Raw genomic sequence first — 22,945 nt, 5'->3', positions numbered from 1 at the left:
CACAGCCACGATCAGCGGGTCTAACCATCCTGCTAACATGTAACAGGGGTAGTTCAGCATTGAGCATTTGCAAAGATAAGGATCATTCATGATGAAAACATGCATAATGAAGGAGGTACGATGGATTCCACTCTGTAGTCAACACGACAGGGTGTGCACTACTCAAAAAGCTATTCTAAGGAATAACTATGGCTTCATCCAACTTCGGGGTGAATGTGGTCACGGGATCCTAATGTTAGTAAATTCATTTAACCCGAGTAGAAGAGAGTTCAGAGTCCCAGAGTATAGACGAGGAGTAAAAGATGCTAATACCACCCAATAGCAACGTGGGCCCGTAAGCCACACAGCCAATGTTAGTAAAAGTTTTCAGTGACTAGACTCAACTTCGGCCAAGGAGTTGGAAAGGGGGCTACCTACAGGCAGTCGGCTCTGATACCAACTTGTGACGCCCTCGATTCAATCGTACACTAATCATACACGCAAATGTCTACGATCAAGATCAAGGACTCACGGGAAGATATCACAACACAACTCTAGACACAAATTAAAATAATACAAGCTTTATGTTACAAGCCAGGGGCCTCGAGGGCTCGAATACATAAGCTCGAAAACACAAGAGTCAGCGGAAGCAACAATATCTGAGAACAGACATGAGTTAGACAAGTTTGCCTTAAGAAGGCTAGCACAAAACAACAACGATCGAAAAGGCAAGGCCTCCTGCCTGGGAGCCTCCTAACTACTCCCGGTCGTCGGCGTCCGTCACGTGGTAGGAGGCACCCTCGGGGTAGCAACAGTCGTCAAAGGTGGCATCTGGCTCCTGGACTCCACCATCTGGTTGCAACAACCAGAAAGAAGAAAGAAGGGGAAAAAGGGGAAGCAAAGCAACCGTGAGTACTCATCCAAAGTACTCGCAAGCAAGGATCTACACTACATATGCAACATTATCAAAGGAAGGCTGTATATGTGGACTGGGCTGCAGAAATGCCAGAATAGGGAGAAGGCCTAGTCCTATAGAAGACTAGCATCTTCTGGAAACCACCATCTTGCAGCAAACAGGAGGGAGTAGAGTAGCATAAAGTAAAGCAGTAGTAGTGTTATCAACCTCGGCCAGAGATCCTTTCTCGACTCCCTGCGAGAAAGCAATCCCAGAGCCATACTATCCAGTTATCATCACAATCAAATCCTCATCACCATCCAGTTCTCATCCCAAGTATCCAGTTCTTGTTGTATCGATCGGGATACAACTCCAAGTGTCCGTTACCGTAGGACAGGCTATCGATAGATGTTTTCTTCCCTGCAGGGGTGCACCAACTTACCCACCACGCTCGCTTAACTCCGGCCGGACACACTTTCCAGGGCCATGCCCGGTCTCGGCCAAACAATATGCCGCAACCCGACCTAGACTTAACAGAGAGGTCAGCACGCCGGACTAAACCTATGCCCCCAGGGGTCATGGGCCATCTCCCCGGAAACTCCTGCACGTTGCGTACGCGGCCGGTGAGCAGACCTAGCTACCTCCTTCAACAAGGCAGGCGCTTGCGCAGTCCAACCCGGCGCGCGCCACTCAGTCGCTGACGTCTATTAAGCTTTGGCTGATGTATATGACGCAGAACGCCCATACTATGCCCACGTGATGGTTAGTGCTATCAGGCCAGAGGCCCCTCGGATCAAATATCCAAATCGTAGTGGATTAGGAACGCGCGGTAACAAGCAGAGACTCACGAAAGAGGTGACCCCGTTGCCCCGTCTCGAGGACTTGCGGCAAGGGCTAAGAATGCCTGGCCACGCCTCGTAATTATCTCACGGGCACCTTCCAGGTCAACCCGTCTCCACATCACTTTCCAAGTAACAGTTGTAAAGTCCAAGTATCCGTGTGTCCAAACATTAAGAGGAAAAACCCAAGGAATCACCCCCGATGGGTTCCACTCAATGTAATCATCAAGGTGAACGTAGAGGAATCACCCTCGAGGTTCACACTTGAGGGGTTGCACGACAGAGCCGTATCGGAAGTGGTTAAGGAGGAAATCACCCTCGATGACCACGATCGAATAGCTACACTACAGGTTAACATCAGAAGTGCTGTAGAGGTCTCACCCTCGGCACTTGATAGTAACCCAGCAGTGTCGAGCAACTAAGGGAAAAGTGATGTGCGGTGCCGGGGCCTGGTCTTCAATCCCGTTGATCGGGTCTTCAATGATGAAGCAGGGGCAACAAGGACAAGGTGGGGTCACTGATGGATCACTAACCAACCTATACTAAGCAGATTAGGATAAGCCGGTAAGGTAACAATAAGCAGGTTACAAAAGGAGGCTATGCATCAGAATAGGAGCAAACAAAAACAATAGCAAAATCTAATGCAAGCATGAGAGAATGGAATGGGCGATATCGGGATGATCAAAGGGGGGGCTTGCCTGGTTGATATGGCAAGGAGGGGTCGTTGTCGACGACGTAGTCGATCACCGGGGCATCAGCGGCCTCGGGGTCTACCGGAGAGAAGAGGGGGAAGAAACAGTAAATACATAGCAAACAGAGGTAACACTAAGCATGACATGACGATACGTAGCGCTAAGCGTGCTCTAACGCGGTCCTAGACGTTATAGGTGAAGGGGGAAATCAACCGGGAAGGTGTTCCCGGTTCCGGACCTGTGTCAGACAGATGACCGGAGGGGGAAAGTTCCATGTTCAGCATGCTAGGGGCATGTGACAGATGAACGGACCGCGTATTCGGATTCGTTGGATTTTTCTGAGCAACTTTCATATAGAAAACATTTTCATCGGAGTTACGGTTTAAAAGTTACGGATTTTCAAAGTTTAAACCAATTTCTGAATTATTTTAAAAGCAGAAAAGGAAAACATGACGTCAGCATGACGTGCTGATGACATCAGCAGTCAACAGACTCGCTGACCAGGTCAAACTGACCTGTGGGTCCAGTAGGACCCACTGGTCAGTGACTAGACTAATTAAACAGTGCTAATTGGACTAATCTAATACTAATTATCAAGCGGGGCCCACTGTCAGTGCCTAATTGGTGAATAGATTAATTAGTCAATTTAATTAACACATTTTCTATTTATCTAAAACATTTTATTGACTCGGCCCCACATGTCAGTGGGTTGACTCAGTCAACGAGTCAACTGGGCCCACCCGTCAGTGGCTCAGCGGGCCCCATACGTCAGCGCCAGGTCAGCCTCACCGGCGTTGGCGCTGGAAGTACTCCGGCGAGCCTCCCGCGGCGGCGCACGTCGGGAGAGGGGGTCGGGTTTCGCGCACAGGGGGTTTCCGGGGTCGTAGCTAGGCGCGTTCGACGCGGTTCGACGTCCCACGCAAGATGGAGGTGACGGCCGGGGCCAGGAACGACCGGAACGGCGCCGGCGACGAGTAGAAACGGCGCCGGAGTACGGGCGCGAGCGGGTTCAGCGTTAGAGCGTGCGAGCGGCCAAACTAACCAACTAGGCGGGGTCTACGGTGCTCCAGGAGCTCGTCGGAGCTACTAGCTCGAGCGGAGGAGCTCGCTGGCGAGCCCTACGACGGCAATGGCGGACGGCGGAGCTCGGCTTGCGGGCGAGCTGGCTACGGCGAAAGGCACGGCGCGAGGAGAGGAAAGGAGGAAGGGAGGAGCTCACTGGGCGGCACGCACGATGGCCCTCGGAGGTTTAGTAGCAGCTGTGCAGTGGATCGACGCCGGCGAGCTCCTGTGATCCGAAGTGGAAGACGAGGCCGGGGCAGCGTTCCGGGGCGCCCGGCGTCCTGCGGCTCATCGGGGAGGCGTAGTCGAGGGAGGCGGAGCGGTTGGACACGAGGAGGTCGCGAGGAAAACACGGTGGCCACATGAACGACGGAGAACGGCGGCGATGGCGCTCGGGTGAGGCGGGCGAGCGAGACAGGGAGGGGGAGGAGCGCGTGGATCTGGGAGGCAGAAGAGGGGAGTGGAGGTAGGTGGGGAGGAGGTCGAGGCGTCAAGGGGGGGAGGCTCGACCTTATCCTCTCGTTGGGCGACGCCGACGGGGTGGTTCGGCGGCGACCGCAAGCGCGGGTCGGTCGAACAGGAGAAGGGGGAAGGCGACCGGGGAGGGGGAGTGGTCGGGCCGACTTGGCTGGGCCAAGGCCCAGGGAAGGCATGGGGGCGCTGTGGGCCGTCCGGCTGGCCGACTGGGCCTGCCTAGCGGCTAAGGCCCAAGCAGAGGGGGGGGGGGGGGGCTGTGGGTCGCCGAGGCCCAAGGGGAGGCCAGGGCTCTCCCACCCCCTCTTCTTTTCCTTTTTTTTAAACAGCTTTTGCATTTTCTTTTCTTTTTCTTTTAGCCATTAAAGACTTTGCAAAAGATTATGCCATTTGGACAAAATAATCTCAAAGAATTATTAGGCACTGCCCAAAAAAAGATCGTGAGGCTTTAGAAATAGTTTGCCATTTTCATAAATTAAAAAGGCATTTAATTTATTTCTTAGGCCACTGTTTGAAGTAGCTTAGGCCACTCAAACCTTTTTGCAAAAATGTTGGTTCACCACCAAAATTAGTTCTGGATTATTCTGCACATGATGAACATTTTTGTTTTCATGTCTGAGCATTTTGAATTTCAGACAAAATTTGAATTTAAATTCAACTGGAATTTAAAAGAGAAAGGAGACAATTATGATCAGGAACATGTTTAGCAAAAAGATTAACTTAACCCCAGGGGTTACTGTAGCATCATTACACCGGGGTGTTACAACCTATCCTACGACGAGGGCCGCCCCGTCGCAACACCGACGCGCATGGGCGCCGAGGAGGTTCGCCTCCTCCTCGTCTTCCTCCTCTCGCTCGTCTTCCCACTCCTCCGGTTCTCCGGCGCTTCTCGGCGTCAAGGACGAGCCCGCGGCGGAGACGCCAATCGGCCGGTGCACTCGCAGCGTCGACATCGTCATCAACGAGGGCGGCCGGCGCGCCTCCTCCTCGTCGGCTCCTCCGCGCTTCGTCAAGCCGAAGACGGATCCGGGGCTGGCGCCGGTGAAGACGGAGCCGGGGCTAGCGCCGGTGAAGGCGGAGTTCGACAACGACGATGCGGTCCTAGAATGGGCGCGCCAGGACTCCATTGCGATGGAGAAGGCGCGCCGGGAGAAGGAGAAGGAGGGCCAGCGCGCCGCCCTGCGCCGCTTCGAGGAGCGCCGACGCGGCCGCGATGAAGACGGGTCGTCATCTTATGCGACAGCGACGACGGCGATGACGCGCCGCCAGTCCGCCATGGCGACACCGGGCAGGGGTCCAGCAGGGGCGCCCGCGTCAAGGAGGAGAAGGCCGACGACGATGATGGCGGCGACGACTTCAGCCCCTTTCTTTTTTAGATTTGGTTAATGTAATGAAAATGCGCGAATTTTGCCGAAATTTGCCATGTTTGACCGAAATTTAACTAGTTTTTATCATAACTTCGCCGAATGGTTCTTTTTTTTTTATTTCAAGCAAATGCCGACGGCTGGGGACCGACTCGCCCCCAGGGCCATTTTTTGCGCCGGCTCACCTCCAGGCGGCGCTTTTAGACGCCCCCCGGGGGCCAACGGCTGGAGATGCCCTTATAGTATCATATGTACCATGAGCAGTAAAAAGAGAAAAGCAGGACTGCGTCCTTTGCATGTGCATGGTAGACCCGGTCTGCTGAAATACGGTGACTTAAATAGATAGAAGGGGGAATACAAATGTATACCTTTTGAGCTGGCAGCATGCTATTGTTGAGAGAACCACCGATACGGCCCCGCACTCGTAAAAAGCACTTTGCGACATACCGTGGCTTCTGCCTGCTGCTTCGAGTCCACCACGCACCGCGCCACATCCCGCATGAACTGTGAGGAGGAGAGCCCGATGACGGCGAGCCTCCCCTTGCCGGTGGCACCGCCGCTGGAAGACGATGACCTGCTCACCGAGATCCTCCTCCGCCTGCCCCCGCTGCCGTCCTCACTCACCCGCGCCTCTGCCGTCTGCATGCGCTTGTGCCGCCTGGTCTCCGACCCAAAATTCTTCTGCCGCTTCCACTTCCGCCATCGCCGCAACCCTCCCCTCATCGGTTTCCTCCTCATGGAAGAGGGCATGGGTCGTATCTCCTTCAAACATTCTTTGGAGGCCCCCAATTGCGTCCCCACGGAGAGATTCTCCATGAGGTACGACGAGGGCGACCAGATCGCCAACTCCCGCCATGGCCTCATACTCTATTAGGAAATAAACCACGAGTGTGTCATTGCGTGCGTCACGGTGGTATGAGCCCCGGTTGCGTAGTTCATTGGCGTAGTTAGTAGCAGCCGTAGAGTACGCTTTAGAGCGCGTCGTGGGTTGGCCAGGGCGAGCAAGAAGCGAGCGCCAGAATAGGGGAGGCGGGCTGCATTGTGCGCATGGTTAGCTAGTGGCCTAGATGACCGGATAGTGCATGCGTGGGTTAGTTGGTTAGTGCGTGAGTGGCAAAAAATCTGGGCAGGTTGTTGCTCCGGCTGACTGCGTGAGTGTGTGTGGCCGGATGCTACTTAAGCACTTGTATTCATGTTTGTTTGGTTTTGAGTCCAGAGGAATAAAAAGGCCAAGATACAGGCGTTCGTCGCCGCGACGTTCGTCGCCGGAATATCCTTTGTGTGCTCCACTGTCCTTCTTCTTCCTCCGTCCGTGCGAGAGAGAGAGAGAGTGAGGGTGCAGCTGGAGGTGTCCTGGACTCCAATAATTGGTATACAGAGCCAGGTTCGAGGGGCGTCCGTGGCGCGCGGCGGTGTCCGCGGTGCGCGGCGGACATGAAGGTCTTGGCAACGGCGCGTGGCGAGCGCGTGGCATCGGCAACGCGCGGCGAGTCCACGGCGGTGTGGCGTGATGCCAGGCGTGCGGCGAGCAGCGGCGGTCGCAGAGACGAGGAGGTCGCGGAGGACCTGCGAGGTGTCGCAGAGGCCGCGGCGGCTCGGCGCGAGGACCGTGGAGACGCTGCGCTGCGGTTGACAGCGCAGCGGTGCAGGGCAATAAGCGCGGCGAGCCGGGCGCGACCGGTGCGTGTTATGGGCGTGCACCGGACGCGTCGGCGCGTCGGGACCGCGGGAGTGGACCGCGTCGAGGTGGTGGACCTGGTTGCGTAGATCGCGTACGTGCGCGGCGGGAGCGCGGGGACGTGGGGAGTGTGCGCGAAGGGCACGGCGGCATGGTGGCGTGCAGAAGGCGGCGGAGAGTGTCAATTGCAAGAAACCACCACATTTGCGGCTAGGTTTGCAGGAAACCACCAACTTGTTAATCCGTTGCAGAAAGCACCAGAAAATTTGTTAAGTCGCTGCAAAAAGCATTGATCGGATGATTTGGCCCGTTTAATCTCTTTCTTACAAGTGGGGCCAGATTGTAAGCAATTGACTTAGCAAAAAAATAACACATACACCCCTGGATCTAAAAAACAAAAGCAATCAGATCCTCCCCCCTGGAACACCGACGCCCTATCCACTATGCGCCGCCGCCGTCGCGGTGCTGCCATCCGCCGCCGCTCTGCTCCGGGCCGGGAGGATGATGGAGGAGGAGGAGCCCAGCTGGTGGAGTTGCAGTGCTTCAGAGCAGGAGGACACCGAGGAGCATCGGAGTGTGCGTGCCGAGCCCCTGCCCGTCTCCATCTCCTGGTCCACTCCCTCCGGTGGAAGATGAAGATCCTCGCGCACCTCACGGGCGGCACGTAACTGCTCCCCTGCCGCCCGCACCACTTGGCTGTCGGCGCCGGCACAAAGTGGGCAATGCGCGCGTGGTGAGCATCGTCGCTCGACTGGTTGAGGGGGACTAGCGTGCCATGGAGCAGGAGGAGGGGCGGAGGAAGCGGCAGGCGGCGGCGGTGGTGGCGCTGGAGTGTGTGGCGCCCTCCTCCATATAAAGGAGCAGGGGAAGGTGAGGCCGGCCAGGAGGAGGGCGCGCTAGGAGGAGTCCTACTCCCAGCGGGAGTAGGACCCCCCCCCCCCTTCCTAGTTGGAATAGGATTCGGGAGGGGAAAAGAGGAGAGAAAGAAGGAAGGGGGGCGCCGCCCCCCTCTCCTTGTCCTATTCGGACTAGGGGGGAGGGGGCGCGCGGCCCAGCCCTGGCCACCTCTCCTCTCTTCTACTAAAGCCCACTAAGGCCCATATACCTCCCGGGGGTTCCGGTAACCTCCCGGTACTCCGGTAAAATCCCGATTTCACCCGGAACACTTCCGATATCCAAATATAGGCTTCCAATATATCAATCTTTATGTATCGACCATTTCGAGACTCCTCGTCATGTCTGTGATCACATCCGAGACTCCGAACAAACTTCGGTACATCAAAATGCATAAACTCATAATATAACTGTCATCAAAACCTTAAGCGTGCGGACCCTACGGGTTTGAGAACAATGTAGACATGACCGAGACACGTCTCCGGTCAATAACCAATAGCGGAACCTGGATGCTCATATTGGTTCCCACATATTCTACGAAGATCTTTATCGGTCAGACCGCATAACAACATACGTTGTTCCCTTTGTCATCGGTATGTTACTTGCCCGAGATTCGATCGTCGGTATCTCAATACCTAGTTCAATCTCGTAACCGACAAGTCTCTTTACTCGTTTCGTAATACATCATCTTGCAACTAACTCATTAGTTGTAATGCTTGCAAGGCTTATGTGATGTGCATTATCAAGAGGCCCCAGAGATACCTCTCCAACAATCGGAGTGACAAATCCTAATCTCGAAATACGCCAACCCAACATGTACCTTTGGAGACACCTGTAGAGCTCCTTTTTAATCACCCAGTTACGTTGTGACGTTTGGTAGCACACAAAGTGTTCCTCCGGCAAACGGGAGTTGCATAATCTCATAGTCATAGGAACATGTATAAGTCATGAAGAAAGCAATAGCAATACATTAAACGATCGGGTGCTAAGCTAATGGAATGGGTCATGTCAATCACATCATTCTCCTAATGATGTGATCCCATTAATCAAATGACAACACATGTCTATGGTTAGGAAACATAACCATCTTCGATTAACGAGCTAGTCAAGTAGAGGCATACTAGTGACGTTTGGTTTGTCTATGTATTCACACAAGTATTATGTTTCCGGATAATACAATTCTAGCATGAATAATAAACATTTATCATGATATAAGGAAATAAAATAATAACATTATTATTGCCTCTAGGGCATATTTCCTTCAGTCTCCCACTTGCACTAGAGTAAATAATCTAGATTACGCAGTAATGATTCTAACACCCATGGAGCTTTGGTGCTGATCATGTTTTGCTTGTGGAAGAGGCTTAGTCAACGGGTCTGCTATATTCAGATCCGTATGTATCTTGCAAATCTCTATGTCTCCCACCTGGACTAGATCCCGAATGGAATTGAAGCGTCTCTTGATGTGCTTGGTTCTCTTGTGAAATCTGGATTCCTTTGCCAAGGCAATTGCACCAGTATTGTCACAAAAGATTTTCATTGGACCCGATGCACTAGGTATGACACCTAGATCGGATATGAACTCCTTCATCCAGACTCCTTCGTTTGATGCTTCAAAAGCAGCTATGTACTCCGCTTCACATGTAGATCCCACCACAACGCTTTGTTTAGAACTGCACCAACTGACAGCTCCACCGTTTAATGTAAACACATATCCGGTTTGCGATTTAGAATCGTCCGGATCAGTGTCAAAGCTTGCATCAACGTAACCATTTACGATGAGCTCTTTGTCACCTCCATATATGAGAAACATATCCTTAGTCCTTTTCAGGTATTTCAGGATGTTCTTGACCGCTGTCCAGTGATCCACTCCTGGATTACTTCGGTACCTCCCTGCTAGACTTATAGCAAGACACACATCAGGTCTGGTACAACATCGCATACATGATAGAGCCTATGGCTGAAGCATAGGGAACATCTTTCATTTTCTCTCTATCTTCTGCATTGGTCGGGGATTGAGTCTTACTCAATTTCACACCTTGTAACACAGGCAAGAATCCTTTCTTTGCTTGATCCATTTTGAACTTCTTCAAAACTTTGTCAAGGTATGTGCTTTGTGAAAGTCCAATTAAGCGTCTTGATCTATCTCTATAGATCTTAATGCCCAATATGTAAGCAGCTTCACCGAGGTATTTCATTGAAAAACTCTTATTCAAGTATCCTTTTATGCTATCCAGAAATTCTATATCATTTCCGATTAGCAATATGTCATCTACATATAATATCAGAAATGCTACAGAGCTCCCACTCACTTTCTTGTAAATACAGGCTTCTCCAAAAGTCTGTACAAAACCAAATGGTTTGATCACACTATCAAAGCGTTTATTCCAACTCCGAGAGGCTTGCACCAGTCCATAAATGGATCACTGGAGCTTGCACACTTTGTTAGCTCCCTTTGGATCGACAAAACCTTTCGGCTGCATCATATACAACTCTTCTTGCAGAAATCCATTCAGGAATGCAGTTTTGACATCCATTTGCCAAATTTCATAATCATAAAATGCGGCAATTGCTAACATGATTCGGACAGACTTAAGCATCACTACGGGTGAGAAGGTCTCATCGTAGTCAATCCCTTGAACTTGCCGAAAACCTTTTGCGACAAGTCGAGCTTTGTAGACAGTAATATTACCGTCAGCGTCAGTCTTCTTCTTGAAGATCCATTTATTCTCAATTGCTTGCCGATCATTGGGAAAGTCAACCAAAGTCCATACTTTGTTCTCATACATGGATCCCATCTCAGATTTCATGGCTTCAAGCCATTTTGCGGAATCTGGTCTCACCATCACTTCTTCATAGTTCGTAGGTTCATCATGATCTAGTAGCATGACTTCCAGAACAGGATTACCGTACCACTCTGGTGCGGATCTTACTCTGGTTGATCTACGAGGTTCAGTAGTATCTTGTTCTGAAGTTTCATGATCATTATCATTAGCTTCCTCACTAATTGGTGTAGGTGTCACAGAAACTGGTTTCTCTGATGTACTACTTTCCAATAAGGGAGCAGGTACAGTTACCTTGTCAAGTTCTACTTTCCTCCCACTCACTTCTTTCGAGAGAAACTCCTTCTCTAGAAAGTTTCCGAATTTAGCAACAAAAGTCTTGCCTTCGGATCTGTGATTGAAAGTGTATCCAATAGTTTCCTTTGGATATCCTATGAAGACACATTTCTCCGATTTGGGTTCGAGCTTATCAGGTTGAAGTTTTTTTCACATAAGCATCGCAGCCCCAAACTTTCAGAAACGACAACTTTGGTTTCTTGCCAAACCACAGTTCATATGGCGTCGTCTCAACGGATTTTGATGCTGCCCTATTTATCGTGAATGCGGCCGTCTCTAGAGCATATCCCCAAAACGATAGCGGTAAATCAGTAAGAGACATCATAGATCGCACCATATCTAGTAAAGTACGATTACGATGTTCGGACACACCATTATGCTGTGGTGTTCCGGGTGGCGTGAGTTGCGAAACTATCCACATTGTTTTAAATGTACACCAAACTCGTAACTCAAATATTCTCCTCCACGATCAGATCGTAGGAATTTTATTTTCTTGTTACGATGATTTTCAACTTCACTCTGAAATTCTTTGAACTTTTCAAATGTTTCAGACTTATGTTTCATTAAGTAGATATACCCATATCTGCTTAAGTCATCTGTCAAGGTGAGAAAATAACGATATCCACCACGAGCCTCAACATTCATCGGACCACATACATCTGTATGTATGATTTCCAATAAATCTGTTGATCTCTCCATAGTACCGGAGAACGGTGTTTTTGTCATCTTACCCATAAGGCGCGGTTCGCAAGTACCAAGTGATTCATAATCAAGTGGTTCCAAAAGCCCATCAGTATGGAGTTTCTTCATGTGCTTTATACCAATATGGCCCAAACGGCAGTGCCACAAATAAGTTGCACTATCATTATCAACTCTGCATCTTTTGGTTTCAACACTATGAATATGTGTGTCACTAATATCAACATTTAATAAGAATAGACCACTCTTTAAGGGTGCATGACCATAAAAGATATTACTCATGTAAATAGAACAACCATTATTCTCTGATTTAAATGAGTAACCGTCTCGCATCAAATAAGATCCAGATATAATGTTCATGCTTAACGCTGGCACCAAATAACAATTATTTAGGTCTAATACTAATCCTGAAGGTAGATGTAGAGGTAGCGTGCTGACTGCGATCACATCGACTTTGGAACCATTTCCCACGCGCATCGTCACCTCGTCATTAGCCAATCTTCGCTTAATCCATAGTCCCTGTTTCGAGTTGCAAATATTAGCAACAGAACCAGTATCAAATACCCAGGTGCTACTGCGAGCATTAGTGAGGTACACATCAATAACATGTATATCACATATACCTTTGTTCGCCTTGCCATCCTTCTTATCCGCCAAATTCTTGGGGCAGTTCCGCTTCCAGTGACCAGTCTGCTTGCAGTAGAAGCACTCAGTTTCAGGCTTAGGTCCAGGTTTGGGTTTCTTCTCTTGAGTAGCAACTTGCTTGCTGTTCTTTTTGAAGTTCCCCTTCTTCTTCCCTTTGCCCTTTTTCTTGAAACTAGTGGTCTTGTTGACCATCAACACTTGATGCTCCTTCTTGATTTCTACCTCCGCAGCTTTCAGCATTGCAAAGAGCTCGGGAATAGTCTTATTCATCCCTTGCATATTATAGTTCATCACGAAGCTCTTGTAGCTTGGTGGCAGTGATTGGAGAATTCTGTCAATGACGCAATCATCTGGAAGATTAACTCCCAATTGAATCAAGTGATTATTATACCCAGACATTTTGAGTATATGCTCACTGACAGAACTGTTCTCCTCCATCTTGCAGCTATAGAACTTATTGGAGACTTCATATCTCTCAATCCGGGCATTTGCTTGAAATATTAACTTCAACTCCTGGAACATCTCATATGCTCCATGATGTTCAAAACGTCGTTGAAGTCTCGATTCTAGCCGTAAAGCATGGCACACTGAACTATCGAGTAGTCATCAGCTTTGCTCTGCCAGACGTTCATAACATCTGGTGTTGCTCCTGCAGCAGGCCTGGCACCCAGCGGTGCTTCCAGGACGTAATTCTTCTATGCAGAAATGAGGATAATCCTCAAGTTACGGACCCAGTCTGTGTAATTGCTACCATCATCTTTCAACTTTGCTTTCTCAAGGAACGCATTAAAATTCAACGGAACAACAACACGGGCCATCTATCTACAATCAAACATAAACAAGCAAGATACTATTAGGTACTAAGTTTCATGATAAATTTAGGTTCAATTAATCATATTACTTAAAGAACTCCCACTTAGGTAGACATCCCTCTAATCCTCTAAGTGATTACGTGATCCAAATCAACTAAACCATGTCCGATCATCACGTGAGATGTTGTAGTTTCATTGGTGAACATCACTATGTTGATCATATCTACTATATGATTCACGCTCAACCTTTCGGTCTCCTTGTTCCGGGGCCATGCTTGGCTCGTCAAGTATAACCTGAGTATTCCGCATGTGCAACTGTTTTGCACCTGTTGTATTTGAACGTAGAGCCTATCACACCCGATCATCACGTGGTGTCTCAGCACGAAGAACTTTCGAAACGGTGCATACTCAGGGAGAACACTTCTTGATAATTAGTGAGAGATCATCTTATAATGCTACCGTCAATCAAAGCAAGATAAGATGTATAAAAGATAAACATCACATGCAATCAATATAAGTGATATGATATGGCCATCATCATCTTGTGCTTGTGATCTCCATCTTCGAAGTGTTGGAAATATGCCCTAGAGGCAATAATAAATTGGTTATCATTATATTTCCTTGTTCATGATAATCGTTTATTATCCATGCTACAATTGTATTGATAGGAAACTCAGATACATGTGTGGATACATAGACAACACCATGTCCCTAGTAAGCCTCTAGTTGACTAGCTCGTTGATCAATAGATGGTTATGGTTTCCTGACCATGGACATTAGATGTCGTTGATAACGGGATCACATCATTAGGAGAATGATGTGATGGACAAGACCCAATCCTAAGCCTAGCACAAGATCGTGTAGTTCGTATGCTAAAGCTTTTCTGATGTCAAGTATCATTTCCTTAGACCATGAGATTGTGCAACTCCCGGATACCGTAGGAATGCTTTGGGTGTGCCAAACGTCACAACGTAACTGGGTGGCTATAAAGGCACACTACAGGTATCTCCGAAAGTGTCTGTTGGGTTGGCACGAATCGAGACTGGGATTTGTCACTCCATGTGACGGAGAGGTATCTCTGGGCCCACTCGGTAGGACATCATCATAATGTGCACAATGTGATCAAGGAGTTGATCACGGGATGATGTGTTACGGAACGAGTAAAGAGACTTGCCGGTAACGAGATTGAACAAGGTATCGGGATACCGACGATCGAATCTTGGGCAAGTATCATACCGCTAGACAAAGGGAATTGTGTACGGGATTGATTAAGTCTTTGACATCGTGGTTCATCCGATGAGATCATTGTGGAACATGTGGGAGCCAACATGGGTATCCAGATCCCGCTGTTGGTTATTGACCGGAGAGGTGTCTCGGTCATGTCTGCATGTTTCCCGAACTCGTAGGGTCTACACACTTAAGGTTCGATGACGCTAGGGTTATAGGGAATAGATATACGTGGTTACCGAATGTTGGTCGGCGTCCCGGATGAGATCCCGGACGTCACGAGGAGTTCCAGAGGTAAAGATTTATATATGGGAAGTCCTGTTTTGGTCGCCGGAAAAGTTTCGGGGTTTATCGGTAACGTACCGGGACCATCGGGAGGGTCCCGGGGGTCCACCAAGTGGGGCCACAAGCCCCGGAGGGCTGCATGGGCCAAGTGTGGGAGGGGACCAGCCCCAGGTGGGCTGGTGCGCCCCCCACAAGGGCCCAAGGCGCCTAAGGGGAGGAGGGGGGGGGCAAAACCTAAGGGCAGATGGGCCTTAGGGCCCATGCCTGGTGCGCCTCCCTCTCCTCCTCCACCTGGCCGCCACCCAGATGGGATCTGGGGGCTGCCGCCACCCCTAGGGAGGGAACCCTAGGTGGGGGAGCAGCCCCTCCCCTCCCCTTATATATACTTGAGGTTTGGGCTGCCCAAGAGACACGAGTTCCTCTCCTTCTTGGCGCAGCCCTACCCCTCTCCCTCCTCGTCTCTTGTGGTGCTTGGCGAAGCCCTGTTGGAGTACCACGCTCCTCCACCACCACCACGCCGTTGTGCTGCTGCTGGATGGAGTCTTCCTCAACCTCTCCCTCTCTCCTTGCTGGATCAAGGCATGGGAGACGTCACCGGGCTGTACGTGTGTTGAATGCGGAGGTGCCATCCGTTCGGCACTAGGATCTCCGGTGATTTAGATCACGACGAGTACGACTCCATCAACCCCGTTCACTTGAACGCTTCTGCTTCGTGATCTACAAGGGTATGTAGATGCACTCCTCTCTCTCGTTGCTAGATGACTCGATAGATTGATCTTGGTGATGCGTAGAAAATTTTAAAATTCAGCTACGTTCCCCAACACGAAGCACCATCGTGATCACCATCGTCACCGGCGCGACACCTTGATCTCCATCTTAGCATCGTTGTCGTCTCGCCAATCTTATGCTTCCACGACTATCGCTACCGCTTAGTGATAAAGTAAAGCATTACAGCGCGATTGCATTGCATACAATAAAGCGACAACCATATGGCTCCTGCCGGTTGCCGATAACTCGGTTACAAAACATGATCATCTCATACAATAAAATTTAGCATCATGTCTTGACCATATCACATCACAACATGCCCTGCAAAAACAAGTTAGACGTCCTCTACTTTGTTGTTGCAAGTTTTACATGGCTGCTACGGGCTTAAGCAAGAACCAACCTTACCTACGCATCAAAACCACAACGATAGTTTGTCAAGTTGGTGCTGTTTTAACCTTCGCAAGGACCGGGCATAGCCACACTCGGTTCAACTAAAGTTGGAGAAACTGTCACCCGCTAGCCACCTTTCTGCAAAGCACGTCAGGAGAACCGGTGTCGCGTAAGCGTACGCGTAATGTCAGTCCGGGCCGCTTCGTCCAACAATACTGCCGAACCAAAGTATGACATGCTGGTAAGCAGTATGACTTATATCGCCCACACCTCACTGGTGTTCTACTCGTGCATATAACATCATCACATAAAACCTAGGCTTGGATGCCACTGTTGGGGAACGTAGTAATTTCAAAAAAATTCCTACGCACACGCAAGATCATGGTGATGCATAGCAATGAGAGGGGAGAGTGTGATCTACGTACCCTTGTAGACCGACAGCGGAAGCGTTAGCACAACGCGGTTGATGTAGTCGTACGTCTTCACGGCCTGACCGATCAAGCACCGAAACTACGGCACCTCCGAGTTCTAGCACACGTTCAGCTCGATGACGATCCCCAGACTCCGATCCAGCAAAGTGTCGGGGAAGAGTTCCGTCAGCACGACGGCGTGGTGATGATCTTGATGTACTACCGTCGCAGGGCTTCGCCTAAGCACCGCTACAATATTATCGAGGATTATGGTGGAAGGGGGCACCGCACACGGCTAAGAATATGATCACGTGGATCAACTTGTGTGTCTAGGGGTGCCCCCTGCCCCCGTATATAAAGGAGCAGGGGAAGGTGCGGCCGGCCAGGAGGAGGGCGCGCCAGGAGGAGTCCTACTCCCACCGGGAGTAGGATCCCCCCTTTCCTAGTTGGAATAGGATTCGGGAGGGGAAAAGAGGAGAGAGAGAAGGAAGGGGGGGCGCCGCCCCCCTCTCCTTGTCCTATTCGGACTAGGGGGAAGGGGCGCGCGGCCCAGCCCTGGGCACCTCTCCTCTCTTCTACTAAAGCCCACTAAGGCCCATATACCTCCCGGGGGGTTCCGGTAACCTCCCGGTACTCCGGTAAAATCCCGATTTCACCCGGAACACTTCTGATATCCAAATATAGGCTTCCAATATATCAATCTTTATGTCTCGACCATTTTGAGACTCCTCGTCATGTCTGTGATCACATCCGGTGCTCCGAACAAACTCCGGTACATCAAAATGCATAAACTCATAATATAACTGTCATCAAAACCTTAAGCGTGCGGACCCTACGGGTTTGAGAACAATGTAGACATGACCGAGACACGTCTCCGGTCAATAACCAATAGCAGAACCTGGATGCTCGTATTGGTTCCCACATATTCTACGAAGATCTTTATCGGTCAGACCGCATAACAACATACGTTGTTCATTTTGTCATCGGTATGTTACTTGCCCGAGATTTGATCGTCGGTATCTCAATACCTAGTTCAATCTCATTACCGGCAAGTCTCTTTACTCGTTTCGTAATACATCATCTTGCAACTAACTCATTAGTTGTAATGCTTGCAAGGCTTATGTGATGTGCATTACCGAGAGGGCCCAGAGATACCTCTCCGACTATCGGAGTGACAAATCCTAATCTCGAAATACGCCAACCCAACATGTACCTTTGGAGACACCTGTAGAGCTCTTTTATAATCACCCAGTTACGTTGTGACGTTTGGTAGCACACAAAGTCACTAGTAGAAAAAGGGTCAAACATGAAGCACATTAGTGCCGGTTTGTATTTGAGCCGGCACTAATGTATACATTAGTGCGGGTTCCAACGGCTAGCCGGGCCGCTTTCATTAGTACCGGTTCGTGGCGAACCTTTAGCACCGGTTCGTGCCACGAACCGGTACTAATGAGAGTGGTGGCAGGATGTTGTCAGACAGGTGCCCCTCCAGCCCCTTTAGTACCGGTTCTTGGCACGAACCGGTACTAAAGGTCGTCCTACATAGACCCTTCGTCCACCCGAGCTCACTCTGTTCTTCCCCTTTCCCCTCTTCTCTCTGTTCTTCCCCTCTTCCTCTCGAGCTCATCACACATTTTGCCCAAAATTTGTCAAGATTTGAAGGCCCCCATCCATTCAAATGATCACAAAGGTTAGCAACTTTGTCCTTTCATCTCTCATTGCTAGATTAGCTCTTGCAATGCTTTATATAGTGATTAATTTGTGAGTTTAGTAATTTGGGAGGATATATATATATATATGTGCTAGTATTTGATTTATATGCAATTTGAGGTCAAAAATAACACTTAGTTTGCATATGTAGGTGTGGTTTACTTAGTGCCTTCTAAATATCCATCGTAGCCACCGTCGATCGCCCACACCATCCCGTCGCTGGCACCACCTTGTGGTGAGCCTCTAGTTCATGAAATTTTATATAAAAATTGATGTTTGTGTGATTTGGATATATAGTTACTCGTATAATTATCTTACCCGTACGTTGTTTGTTATACATATAGTGCCATGGTTTTGATATCCGTCCCCGTCGGCCCTAGTCCCTGTTATGATTCGGATGTGGTATGTATATTCTCTTTTAAAACTAGTTGCATTTCGTGTTTATGACAAATTATGCCCATCAAGTTGACATAGAAATTTTTTCTAGGAGGTATGTGAATCAGAAATTCCAACCGACCCTATTGCCGAGAGGTTAAATTTAGTTGAAAGAGAAAACGAGTACTTGAATGTCGTCGATGATCACAAGATGAAGATGGAGAAAATGCGCTTGAAGATTAGAAAGATTAGAAAATACGCCATCGATAGTGAGGCTTGGTATCATTATGCTGTTGGATCCATTGTTACCTTAGTTGTGATCTTGATCGTATTTGTTGTTGCATTTAAATGCTTTAGCTAGAGAGTTATTTGTTTGTTGCATTTAAGTGTTGTATGAACTTGTATTAATTTGGTCTATTCGGTGTTGTGTAATGAAGATGAGCCGGCAATGGATGTACGATGACCGATGCTCTCCCCAGTTCGTTGAGGGCGTGCATACTTTTCTGCTTGCGGCTGAGGCAAACAAGCGGGCGGATGGTTTTATGCCTTGTCCATGTGCTCGCTGTAAGAATGGTCACAATTACTCTACGTCGAGAACCATTCACGTCCACCTGTTTAAGTCCGGTTTCATGCCCCATTATAATGTTTGGACCAAGCACGGAGAAATAGGGGTTATGATGGAAGACAATGAAGAAGAAGAGGACGACGACAGCTATCCTGGCCATGGGTTCCCTGAATATGATGATACAACAATGGGGGAAGAAGCTGAGCCGGTAATGCGGGAAGAAGCTGAGCCGGCAATGCGGGAAGAAGCTGAAGAAGAGGCATCAGATGAGCCCGTTGATGATCTAGGTCGGGCCATTGCCGATGCAAAGAGAAACTGCGCAAGTGATTTGGAGAAGAAGTTGCAGCGCATGTTAGAGGATCACAAAAAATTGTTGTACCCGAATTGCATAGGTGACAAGAAAAAGTTGGGCACCACACTGGAATTGCTGCAATGGAAGGCAGAGAATGGTGTATCTGACAAGGGATTTGGAAAGTTGCTGGTAATGATAAAGGATATGCTTCCAAAGGACAACGAATTGCCCGAGAGTACATACGAAGCAAAGAAGGTTGCCTGCCCTCTAGGGTTAGAGGTGTAGAAGATACATGCATGCCGTAATGATTGCATCCTCTACCGCGGTGAGTACAAGGATTTGAATGCTTTCCCGGTATGTGGTGCATTGCGCTATAAGATCAGCCGCGATGACCCTGGTGATGTCGAGGGCCGGCGCCCCAGGAAGAAGATTCCTGCCAAGGTGATGTGGTATGCTCCTATAATACCACGGTTGAAACGCTTGTTTCAAAACAAAGAGCATGCCAAGGCGATGCGATGGCACATCGAAGACCGTAAGAAAGACGGAAAGTTGAGAGTACCCGCTGACGGGTCGCAGTGGAGAAAAATCGAAAGAAAGTACAGGAAGGAGTTTGCAGATGACGCAAGGAGCGTATGGTTTGGTCTAAGCGCAGATGGCATTAATCCTTTTGGGGAGCAGAGCAGCAACCATAGCACCTGGCCTGTGACTCTATGTTTGTATAACCTTCCTCCTTGGTTGTGCATGAAGCGGAAGTTCATTATGATGCCAGTGCTCATCCAAGGCCCTAAGCAACCCGGCAACGACATTGATGTGTACCTAAGGCCATTAGTTGAAGAACTCTTACAACTGTGGAATGGAACAGGTGTACGTGCGTGGGATGAGCACATGGGGGAAGAATTTGACCTAAAGGCGTTGCTGTTCGTGACCATCAATGATTGGCCTGCTCTCAGTAACCTTTCAGGACAGACAAACAAGGGATACCGTGCATGCACGCACTGTTTGGACGATGCCGACAGTATATATTTGGCTAATAAGAATGTGTACCTAGGACATCGTCGATTTCTTCCGAGCAGGCATCCCGTAAGAAAGAAAGGCAAGCATTTCAAAGGTGAGGCGGATCACCGGACGAAGCCTCGCCACCGTACTGGTGCTGATGTACATGATATGGTCAAGGATTTGAAGGTGGTCTTTGGAAAGGGTCCTGGTGGACAACCTGTTCCGAATGACGCTGACGGACGCGCACCCATGTGGAAGAAGAAATCTATATTTTGGGACCTGCCCTATTGGAAAGACATCGAGGTCCGCTCCGCAATCGACGTGATGCACGTGACGAAGAATCTTTGTGTGACCCTGCTTGGCTTCTTGGGCGTGTATGGGAAGACAAAAGATACACCTGAGGCACAGGAGCAGCAACGTATGCACGGAAAAGACGGCATACATCAGGGTCATGCAAGCTACGCTCTTACCAAAGAAGAGAAGGAAATCTTCTTTGAATGCCTGCTCAGTATTAAGGTACCGTCTGGCTTCTCGTCGAATATAAAGGGAATAATAAACATGGCAGAGAAAAAGTTCCAGAACCTAAAGTCTCATGATTGCCACGTGATTATGACACAACTGCTTCCGATTGCATTGAGGGGGCTTCTACCGGAAAACGTTCGATTAGCCATTGTGAAGCTATGTGCATTTCTCAATGCAATCTCTCAGAAGGTAATCGATCCAGAAATCATACCAAGGTTACAGAATGATTTGGTGCAATGTCTTGTCAGTTTCGAGTTGGTGTTCCCACCATCCTTCTTCAACATCATGACGCACGTCCTAGTTCACCTATGCGAAGAGATTAACGTTTTGGGTCCTGTATTTCTACACAATATGTTCTCCTTTGGGAGGTTCATGGGAGTCTTAAAGAAATATGTTCATAACCGTGCTAGGCCAGAAGGAAGCATCTCCAAGGGCCGTCAAAATGAGGAGGTCATTGAGTTTTGTATTGACTTTATTCCTGACCTTAAGCCGATTGGTGTTCCTGAATCGCAGCATAAGGGCAGACTGGATGGAAAAGGCACGCTAGGAGGGGAACAAATAATATGTATGGACGGACATTCTCTCACTGAAGCACACTACACAGTTCTACAGAATTCCGCCTTGGTGGCTCCGTATATGGATGAACACAAGAATTTGCTACGCTCCAAACACCCGGAGCGGTCTGATGACTGGATTACACGTGAACAAACCAGGAGTTTTGCCAGCTGGTTGCAAGCACGTACCATGCATGACACCTCTATTGAAGATGACCTGTACTTGTTGTCCTAGTTACCATCTTCGAATATAATGACTTTCAAAGGGTACGAGATAAATGGTAATACATTTTACACGATCGCCCAAGATAAGAAGAGCACCAACCAAAACAGTGGTGTCCGCTTTGATGCAGAAACCAAGACGGGAAAAGAAACATATTATGGTTATATACAGGACATATGGGAACTTGACTATCGACGTGGTTTGAAGGTCCCTTTGTTTCGGTGCAAATGGGTCAATATGACACGAGGCGGGGTAACGGAAGACCCGCAGTACGAAATGACAACAGTGGATCTCAACAATCTTGCGTATGCAGACGAACCATTCGTCCTAGCCAATGATGTGGCACAGGGTTTCTATGTGAAGGACATGTCTACCAAGCCAAGAAAAAGAAAATACAAGGAAGCGAATGCATCGTATGATGAGCCAAAGTGGCACATAGTTCTTTCTGGGAAGAGAAACATCGTGGGAGCGGATGACAAGACAGACAAGTCAGAAGATTATGAAAAGTTTGATGAAATTGCTCCATTCACAGTGAAAATTGACCCGAGCATCCCGTTAAATGATGAAGATTTTCCATGGCTACGACGCAAAAGGACACACGCGAAGAAAAAGGTTCACACCCAAAGATCTGGGATGTGATCGTCTTAACTATCATCACTTTCTTCTGTGTTTCACACCCAGGAGGGAATCTCTGTAATAGTTAGGGTAGCTAGTTATGTGTTTTGGCATTTGAAACGCGAAGAAATTTTATGTGCAAGCAAATTCTTTCATGCATTTACTGATTTTTTCAGCTAAATGACCCTAAAATTGAAAAGCATTTCAAATGAACTCAGAAAAGGATGAAAGTTTCCATGGTATCATAATTTCATCCACATAGCATGTGCAAAAAAGTAGAGAGGGTTACCGCAAAAACTGGATGCACTTCGTGTACAAAATGGACAATCTGTTTCGAAGTATCAGGGTTTCAGACGAAAACTCATCCGTTACAAAGGCATTTCATTTTTTAAATAACCTAAGCATTACCAAATTGAATATAATGATAAAACACACTAATATTAAACATAAGAAAAAAGAATCACTGAAAATTCTATTTCAAAGTTAAGTTATTCACAAAAATAAATAAAGAAAAAAAATAAGAAAAAAAAGCCCACCTACTGGGCCACAGTGGCCTGCATACGACTAGAAACCCAAATTCAAGTTGGGCCAGGATGCAGGCCCGCTAGCCCAGTAGGCCCAACAGGGCATCGCAGAAGAGGTAGGCCCAGTAGGCCTGCTTAAGAGAGGAGCTCGAGACAGCAGCGACGGCGGGACTTATAAGCAGGTGCGAGTGCCCCTCGGCTAGCGAGGTGGGACTAAACTTTTGTGCCCCTCGCCTGGCAGCGCACACCCTTTAGTACCGGGTCGTGGCCCCAACCGGTACTAAAGGGGGGGGGGGGCTTTAGTACCGGTTGGAGCCACCAACCGGTACTAAAGGGG

The sequence above is a fragment of the Triticum dicoccoides genome, chromosome 6A, assembly GCF_002162155.2.
Source record: "Triticum dicoccoides isolate Atlit2015 ecotype Zavitan chromosome 6A, WEW_v2.0, whole genome shotgun sequence".
Lineage (NCBI taxonomy): Eukaryota > Viridiplantae > Streptophyta > Magnoliopsida > Poales > Poaceae > Triticum > Triticum dicoccoides.
The sequence above is the reverse complement of the archived record's forward strand: the minus strand, read 5'-3'. Positions refer to the sequence as shown.